This window comes from Ceratina calcarata, unplaced genomic scaffold (genome assembly GCF_001652005.2).
Source record: "Ceratina calcarata isolate Rehan_Ccalc_2016 unplaced genomic scaffold, ASM165200v1 scaffold61, whole genome shotgun sequence".
In the NCBI taxonomy this organism is placed as follows: domain Eukaryota; kingdom Metazoa; phylum Arthropoda; class Insecta; order Hymenoptera; family Apidae; genus Ceratina; species Ceratina calcarata.
The window spans coordinates 446,849-456,278 of record NW_017177343.1 but is presented as its reverse complement, the minus strand read 5'-3'; the positions used below and the strand labels follow the sequence as shown (position 1 = coordinate 456,278).

At 41.8% G+C, this 9,430-nt stretch overlaps 1 long non-coding RNA gene across 1 annotated transcript; it reads right to left on the bottom strand.

Moving 5' to 3' along the window:
* Positions 1 to 3,476: 3,476 nt before the first annotated feature.
* LOC113464937 (uncharacterized) lies at positions 3,477 to 6,759 on the bottom strand. The gene is made up of 2 exons (XR_003389802.1): positions 5,391 to 6,759; positions 3,477 to 5,335 (listed from the first exon to the last, which is right to left on the bottom strand). It is a non-coding gene; the product is annotated as an uncharacterized LOC113464937 (long non-coding RNA).
* Between the last annotated feature and the right edge of the window lie 2,671 nt (positions 6,760 to 9,430).

The window sequence follows — 9,430 nt, the reverse complement described above, 5'->3', positions numbered from 1 at the left end:
GTAATTCGGAGATATACTGATGCAAACGAGTCTTATGAGAACTTTAACATAACAGGACACGTGGAAGTGAACATTTCCGGCTACCGAGACGTGTGAACAAGCACAATTTCATACACTAACCTGTTCTGTCGTACATACCGGAAACTAGGGGATGTGTGAAAAGGCTTTTAAAATGTTCCACTCGAACGAAAGAACGAACGCATTGAAGGCCGAATTGAAATGTGAAATTAAGCAATCGAAAGGTTTCAAATGCATGGCGAAGTCGCGTAGAGAGTGCCGGCGAAAAATTGAAATTGTCGATGAAATCACGTGACCCGTGTCATTGCGGCCTGAGAACTTGCAGTGCGAAGTCCTCCCGCCAGTATTCTGTGTGTTCTTCGGCGTGGTACCGGCGGGACATGGCTTGGCACACCACAAGTCGCGCATTGGGACCATGAGCCAAGAGAGCGGACGACGCGAGCGGTCCGAGGCGCGCAGTAACGTAATGGACGTCATTAGCCCGTGTAGATTATAGGGCGGCGTGCAGTAACGATCACTTCTTATAGGGCACACCGTGCCACAGCCACGAAGAACGGGGCCCACCGTGGTCAGCCACTCGTTTCTAGAGGTCGTACCGCGACCGATATCGTACTTGCTATCACTCACGGCTTCCGGTATCGTAACATTCTTGCGATTCCTTTTACGATCCCTCTCGACCCTCACAGTATTTGCCAGCCAGCAATTATTATCGTTCCACTTTTTTTTTCTCTTGTCCGAAAGAAAACTTTGATCTTTATTTCGCTGGACTCATTGTTCATTTCTACTAAAAATATTACGACACAGTGAACAGTCACCTATGAACGAACACATTGTCATGGAAATCATGTCACGCGAAAGTCAAATATTTATTAACATTACAAAAAGAACCAGGCTTCTTAAAACTAATTAATATGTATACATGTATATGATTTGAAAACATTCTGATACTTTCTTAAAAATGATAAAACTCCATTTCCTTCGTCGATTACTGTACATCCTTGGAATGAAAATAAATATTACGGAATGATTCATCCCGTCAGCGACAGCAGTAACACGCATGATTTATGCAACAGCCATTCCCACAAGTCATTAATTAGCTGTAATTGCAGTCGTAGAAATTCATTGCAATTCTTTTGATTACTTGCAACGTGCCCTACACAAGGATACGCCTTGCATAAAAATAATTTGTAATGGATAGCACGCTAGACAATAATTATTTATCTTCCCGTTAGATTTTTAGAATTAATACGTATGAATAAGAAAAAATAGAATATAATACATTAGGTTACAGTGTGTAAGTATTAGGAGAATAAATAAAGAATTCTGAACGACTAACCAACATTTGTTTTATTAATATTATGCAAACGTTCTCTTAATTCGATTGAGTAAAGTTATAAAGATAGAAGATTATAATTGCAAAGACATTCGTTATGGAAGTGTCCGAGAAAAAAAGTCGCGTCTTGGGGAAGAAAATAAGTTGACGTTACGAGATTCCAGGATCCTTAGAAAATACACATAAATACACATTAATCGCGCGGTAACAGCTTGGCTCGGAGCCATCGAAGGGTCCGTTGGCTAGATTCGTAAAAAGCTAAACGTTCCGGATAATAAACCAGAGATTTACCTTTAGACATTTTTAACGAGATACAGTAATCGATCCGTTAATTAACGTTTGCCATCGTCAACAACGAATACTAATTGCTTCATAAAACGTACCATAACTATACAATATAATTATTATTAATACTAGTTTTACTGAAGACGATGCGAAACCTGATTTTGTGGACAAGTAATCTACCTTTGAAATTTTCTCTGAAGAATATTAATTATGTCTTCAACATCGTTTATACATCAGTTATCGGATATTTACGTAGGATGAAAGTCAATAATAGCAACTTACAGTAGACGTAAACATTGAATAAAGCCTTTTATATGCAAATGCATTAGCGTTTAACGTGTACATTTTTTATATGCTTACAATGTGCTGTAAATTTCCACGGAGTCACATTAGTGAATGTAGCACCGCTTAACGCCGTGCGTTCATGAATATGCATAAATGTAAGAAATGCTCTAATTGTTAATTATAAGCTGAACGTAAAACGTTGCTCGTGACTTTGAGACGGAAACCTTTAATACCGTCTAATGAAACTTCACTTCGTATAGACTTTTCCCACATTCTCCGCTATTTTTATACACAAAAATATATTCATTTCAATATAACATTATATATGCAAATCCAATGCATTATAATGTATAAGTATATGGGATAGTTCTTGCTTGTTACGTTCAGTCCGTTTAAACAGCTGTTTTAATAAAATGATCAGGTAACTATATAATATGTTAATATGATTATAATAACATTTATATTAACAGTGAAAAATACGTATACAACGCAAGCGTAAATTAACTTTAAAGAGGCGTTTAAGCTAGGTGAGAAGCGGGAATGAAAGTGCTTCCCGCCAAGCGGTTAGCTAGTATTAAACAGACTTGGAAGAACTGTTGACGTCCCAAGGTATAGGTAAAACATGAGCCGGCGTCTTCTCCTTGTCGATAAGTCGATGCGTGATTAGAGGGTGGCATTGTGCTTTGAGGGCTGCCTCCTGCTTCTTGCTCTTCTCTTCTTCTTCCTACTACTCTGCCGGCAATAATTACAAGCGCGGCTTCGGGAGGAGCTCTTTGAGCTTATCGATTTCCTGGAATTAATAATTGCACGGCAAACCGCTCTCGTCCCTAACACTGCGCCCTGTTCACTGTGGGTAATCGGCCTGATCTTTCGTCTTTCAAAGCTTCCCCGCTTATGGCATTAATCTATCGTAGAAAAAGTAGACGGACGATTTCACCCGAAGAGGAAGGTCTTTAAGGACAGAGAGCCGGGCGCCGGTCATTTACTCGTCCCTATCTACCGTCAAAAGACTAAACCAAGTATTGACTGAAAGTGTCTTTAACTCTGAATTGCTAAATTAGTGTTGACTAGTTACTGACTGAATCTTAGAAAGCTCCTACAAATATTCAATCTTATTATCTCTTACAGGGAAACAAATGATACTACTCAAGTATTAAAATAAATACTATCGTACGTGCCAAATTTTACTTAGAATTAGTCAACGTGAGTTATAGAATGCAATCGATGCGTTCAAGAAGCTTGAGGCATTTTCGCTGTTTTCGATACCTTATATCTTAAAACGCATAAGCAGAAAGATTACCTGAAAACTTATTCCCTTCCTCCGTTCTTATTACCTACCTGCTACCTTCCGCTCTTCCTCGGCACGAGCTCCCGCTGAGTCTTCGAATGTATTTCACGGGTCAAAATAAATTCGAAGTTCGAACGAAGTCAAGAATGCGACAGACAACTTATTGAATCTCGTATAATACTGAATCATAATCTTCTACAAATGCGCGGTACATCTTATATATTAGAATATGAATTATATGTACATTGTCAATAAGCAATGAAGTACTCCAATTATAAATTCCATTTTATTCATAAAGTTCGGAAAACTAAAGTGAAAGAGGAACAGCGAAAGTGGAAGAAGAAAGACGAAGAAGGACGAGTAGGAGTCAACCCAAACCCAGAGTTCGAGGCAAGAACGTATCGATATCCGTGCAATGATATCGCGTGCACCATCGAAATCGATAAATAACCAAGGCCCCAGCATAAATCGTGGCTTCGCTCCTTATAAATCCGACTCCGGGCACCGGGACAGACAGTTCCACGCGCTACCCGCCGGATTTTACTAATTTTCTGTCGTGAGGGCCTCGCCTGCTCCTCGTCACAAAGCCAGATAAAAGGAGGGATGCGCGAGCTTCGCAAATTTGTTCTTCTTTTTCTATCTTTGCTTCCTTGTCCTCTTCTTCGGTTCTCCTCCCTTTTTCTGCTACTTTCTGTCTCCGTTGTTTTCCTTCGTCGCGCGTTTTTTTTTCTCTTTTTTCTTGTCTCCGTTTCTTTCTCCGCACTTCTACACCTCCTCCCTGCTTTTTCTGCACTCCCCGTGGCCTTCCCTCCTCGTGTCTGGACCACGTGTGCAACTCGTAGAAAGAGAGTGGGTGCACCGAGGCAATATATTTCTGGCATCCGTTCCTCCTGCACCTCGTCCATCCGTTCATAATATGCATACGCTTTTGTTGTCGCGTCTCTGTTGGGTCCGTTTTTGTTGGGCCATTAGAGGCCCACGTATCAATTTTTCTTGCAGCTGAGATGCCACTGCCGTGTCGCTCCGCGTCGCGCCACGCTGCTCCAGTCTGGATGGGATTGAAAATCGACGTGACGGTATTCACAGCCACGAGTAACGATGTCGGTGCAAAAAATTTTGTGTGGGCAGTAAAAGTAACAATGCGTAACTCGCAATGATGGGATGTACTGTTTAGCGAGTACCACTGAAGCGTTTCTAAAGTGTGCATTTCGTAATGGTAGCTATTAAAGCGCTTAAAATAACTTGCCTAAATAGAGTTTCGTACAGAATTCCAAATTAAGAAGCGCGATTCGATATGATTATTGTCATGAAATAATTATCAACGGGACACGTATTTCGTCTTAAAGAGAATTAAAGCTGGAACTGAATTCAGACTGAAGGTAACCTTATAGATGTATCAGAATTATTTGAAAATAAACGAAAATGAAAGGAGCTGTTAAGAAAGCAATAAAAGTTGTCTTTAGATGTGCTATTCGAACGAAGAGAAATCGTGGATGAGATAAATTGCAGCGCTAGACATCGTGATTTAAATCTTGCTAATAGAAACCGGTATTCTTAGCCAGTTCAGACGCGCTCGATCGTGCATAAATTATAATAAATAGGAATACATCAAAACTTGATAAATAATGGACCGAGTTGGGAACGTGCTGGAAAATGGTCATGCTCGATTCCGTCTTCTAAATTATTGTCATCGCGAATTAAAAATTAAATAAATTCCTCAGCGATCAAACGTTTAATCATCTTCAGTTTGTTTTAACTCGACTTCTTTATTAATAAATTTAATTGGAGGTAGCTTACAGTGTAGGATGTTGGATAATAAAATGATGCGATACAGAAGACATCTTTCTTCCGTAACTTCAGTTTTTTCCCTCAAGCTTCAGTCAAGATTCATCGTATATTTTTATTCGGACAGCAATCTGTTTCCTGTCTCAATAATAGACCTCATTAATCCCGATGTGCATCTAATGCGGTCCAATTTACCCCGAGAACCACCGGCCATAATCCGTCCTCCGATTTTCGGCCGGTCGCCTCCCTGAATAATGGTTCCGATCGTCGATCTATTTCTCGAAGACCGGACGAATATCGCCCTAGCCATCGAGAGTCAGGAGCCCCGCCGGGAACTACGGCTGAAATATGTCCGGCAATTTTTCTTACTAGGCGAAAGTTACACCCCCGTGGTACCTTGGGAAACCTTTCCGTTCGCTACTTTCGCAATTTCCAAGCCGATATCTCCAGTTTATTCTCAGGCCAGGTAAATTTGTGTTGAAATCCAGAGCAATCTGGGGATGGGGAACACACGCAGAGAGAACGAACAGGCGGACGCGGACGGGTCGGTTGTTCGAAAGGGATGATGATGAATCGCACCTTGGCCCGGCCTGACGCAATTTTCTAATTGCTTCTGGTAATTAGGGGTTGCGCCGGGAACCGTCTTCCGGCAGGGGCTACTAGGAAATTGCTCGCTGATCCGACCGTTTTGTCCCAAAATCCTGACCACTTTCTCGGCATTCTTGCCTCCATTGTCACAGGACGTTTATTGATTCGGACGGGCTACCTGATTTCCCTGTTGGCTACAATGCAATTAGACAGTAAGTGTCCTGGTATACTCAAGCGTCGATTAAGTTTCTTATAATGATCGTCGGACAATTACGACTGCGAAGATATTTTTTAGAAATCATATGAACAATTACAATTATGCCATAAAATAAAATCAAATGTTTAATTTCGAAATAAGCATAATATGATTTTAATAACATATTGTACATTCCATTTACAAGACAAATTCCAGGTATATTCCAATACCTACACGACACGGGTAATCCAATTTCAAATAAAACTACGAACAGATAATCATCCGAGCTTGCTTAATACAAAGAAGAAAATAAATAAAGAGATACGACGGAGAACGAGAAAGTATCATCGAAGAGGCAAGGAAGCCTGCTCGAAATCTTCGTCGTGTATCTCCGCGTTCGATCTCCCGAGAACGGAGAACGTGATTGCGATGCCTTATGATTTTCTTTCCTTTTTTTTCCCACTTTGTCCCCGGGGCTCGGGGGCCGAAAACCTGTATCGATATCCGTAGCCGCGTTCCACCGCAGGACTTATAGCGATCGTAGAAAGGTAATGGTTCCCAATAAAGCATCGATATGCGTCCGTGTGTACGTCAGGACGTCCGTCCGTGGGTCGCATCGCGTAAGGACTCGGTACAAGCGTGAACAGAGAGGATGCGGCGCGGCGCGGTGTGGCGCGGGCCAGGATGACGGGGCCATCTCGTAAAATAAATCGGTGACATCCTGGAAGGCTGGTTGGGCGATTTGTGTGACGGACGTGCTCCATGGTTTCTACGGCCACTGCGAGAATCCGTGGCGCGAGGACGAGTATGAAGACGTCACTCGGATTCGTTTCTGAGCCTCTCTCGTATCGGCAGAATCATTTGTCAGGAGTTTCACGTCGCACGGTTGGTGGTCTGTCTACTTCTGATCGACCCGCTGATTGACTTATTGTGCAGATCATCGCGGACAGTCGCTTGTCGACGTGACGGTGATGGCTTGATGGGCCGCGCACTACTGGATGCTGATGCTAAATTGTTTTTCTACCGTAATCAAGCTACCGCTTCCCTCTCCTCGGTATCCTCTGCGCTTTTGATTGGAAACTGCCTTCTTCAACTTATTTTTCTCAGATTGTGTTTTATAGACTATTTAGCTATCACAACAGCTGTCGTTTCAATACGCGTTGTTCATTTTATCAATAATCTTTATTACAATAAGAATTACTGTAGATTTATATTTCTTTTCATATAACTGTTTGCAGTGAATGGGGAAAATGATGAAATATTTTTTTGGAAAAATCTAGAATGTCAAGCTGTGGTAAGACACACGGTGGACTCCAGCGGCTATGTTATAAGAGGACCCAAGCAAAAATGTGTTCGGTAATTAATGGCAACGAGACTTCATTAATCTCGGGCAATGCAAAATAATCTATAAGTTGTACGTGACGACATTTCGATAAGCGGAAAGTGGCGGTGATCCTATATCACTGCCAGAGTAATTGCGCAATTAGCAGAAGCCGCAGTGCGATTATCAACGTATTAATTTATCACTATTTCGTAGGCTGTAGAAAAACATTCGTCATGCCACACGGTATTCACTATAACTTTACCTGACGATTAATTAAAAAATCATTAATATGTACGTCTTCATTTGCATCCAGCAGAGAACGTATCAATAAATGTATGCATATGATTGAAAACGTTTTCATTTGTACTAAATATTATTCCTGTATTGCGTTTATAATTAGGTTCTTTTAATCCAACAGAATTTTATCATACAAATACGAAATTCTAACACCACTTATTTCAACACTGTATGATAAAGGTATGTTTACCCATTTAAAACGAAGAAGTAAAAGTAGAAATCTGGAGAGAGATAAACGAATTCGAAGGATTCCTGAAATCGATCTCTACCGATAAACAGTTCTCCATTGGGAGAAGCGCATTCCACCAGATTCTTTCCAACAAACTCGTCGATAGATCTTCTCGCGGTTTATCTGGTTCGCAGGTGATCCATCGCGAAGGCACGTATCACAGAGATTTCCAATCGGTAGGGATTGTCGTCGAACGATAGTTAAAGAAGGCACGGAAAGAGCAGCCGAAGCCATAATTCAAGAAAAAGGGAGGTGAGCGGGGTACGGTGCAGTGCGTCACCCATTGTCCAAAGGCGGGTGTGGTTTGTCGTTGTTGGAGCAACGCGTAGGATGATCTACCTGAGCCGTACCTTGCCCACAGGTCTCGGCTGCACTCGTCTCTCTAATGCTAATATCGTCTCCGAAATTGTACGAAGGCGAGACATGTCTGGTCGGCGAATTTTGCGACCATAAATCCATTAGCCACGCTCGGGAAGAGGCTTACTTTGACAATGGGAATGCTTGCTTGACGGCCGTTAGAGTTTCTCGTTCTCGTGGACGTTTACAGTCAAAACTTTCTAATGAACTTAAAATTGCCTCGTGCACGTGAATCTAATTGATTCTAGCGTATCATTCGCCCGTAGATTAAATTGTACGATAAAAAAATAAGATCACGAGCACGTGTAAAAAGAGCGGGCACTTATTACGAGAGAATCTCTAATAAAAATTACTTCGTCGCCAGATTCGGATCAGATAATTGGCCAGATTATCGCCGACTTTATTTACCAACATCGTTCCGAGTGTACGACTTTGTTCCACGAAAAAGAACTAGGCTTCTTCGAGTAGCTTTCACAAAGGCTCTCGCGACTCTCATCATCTTTATTAAGTACGCAGTACCTTTCAACCCGAGAGCTGGATTTCCAAGTCCTCTTCATCAGTCGTTCCGCTTAATCGGTCCCCGAAATCTACCGTCCAACGAAAATTACCCAAATCATCATTCCCCGAAAGCAGCCACCAAAAACGTGTCCATAAACTTCTGCCCAGGTCTCGACCAGCGGAACAGGAACGCGCGGCTTTCTGCATTTATGGGAGACGTGCATCCGTCGTTGAATGACACTGATACCGGACTATCCGAATCGCCCGTATCAATCTCTTCAATGGACAATTGAAATTGGCACCGGAGTCAGGGAGACGGTCTTATACACCCGCATGTCTCCGAATGCGTCAATTGTATCAGCGAATCAGTCACAGTGCTAGTCTCATTCAGACAGATTTCCACGGTTAACTCGACGTTCACATTTATTTGATACCGTCGTCTTATAAATTATGAAATATTAATTACAATCTTGTCCCTCCATCCTTCCTTGCCCTGTATTATTCGAGGATTTATAGCCGTTTAGGCAAAGAATGCTATCGTGCACCATTCGCTACCTGGCATACTTTAAGCCCGGGATTTATACGTTAAATTGCATTTCATTCTCACCTTTAAAACAGCCAATTACAAAAATGGTTATATTAACCAATCATTTTTTATATTCTTCGGTGTGAATGCGAAACTGATTTTTCCTCATTGATGTTTATACTACGAGTAGAACGAAAGTTACGTCGGATGATAGAATCACGCTCTACTTTAAGGATAGTACCAGAAATATGTCTCTCGCAACGTATTAAAGCAAAAGAGGGATGAAGGAAATGGAAAAATGGATCTCATACAACGTTGCTGCATGTTTCCTTTTCTCGGGGCCGCGGCGACGAAGGTGTAAAACGCGGAGTTTTCTCGACGACGTAAATGCCGTAAGCGCGATAAATTTCCCGTCGGGAGG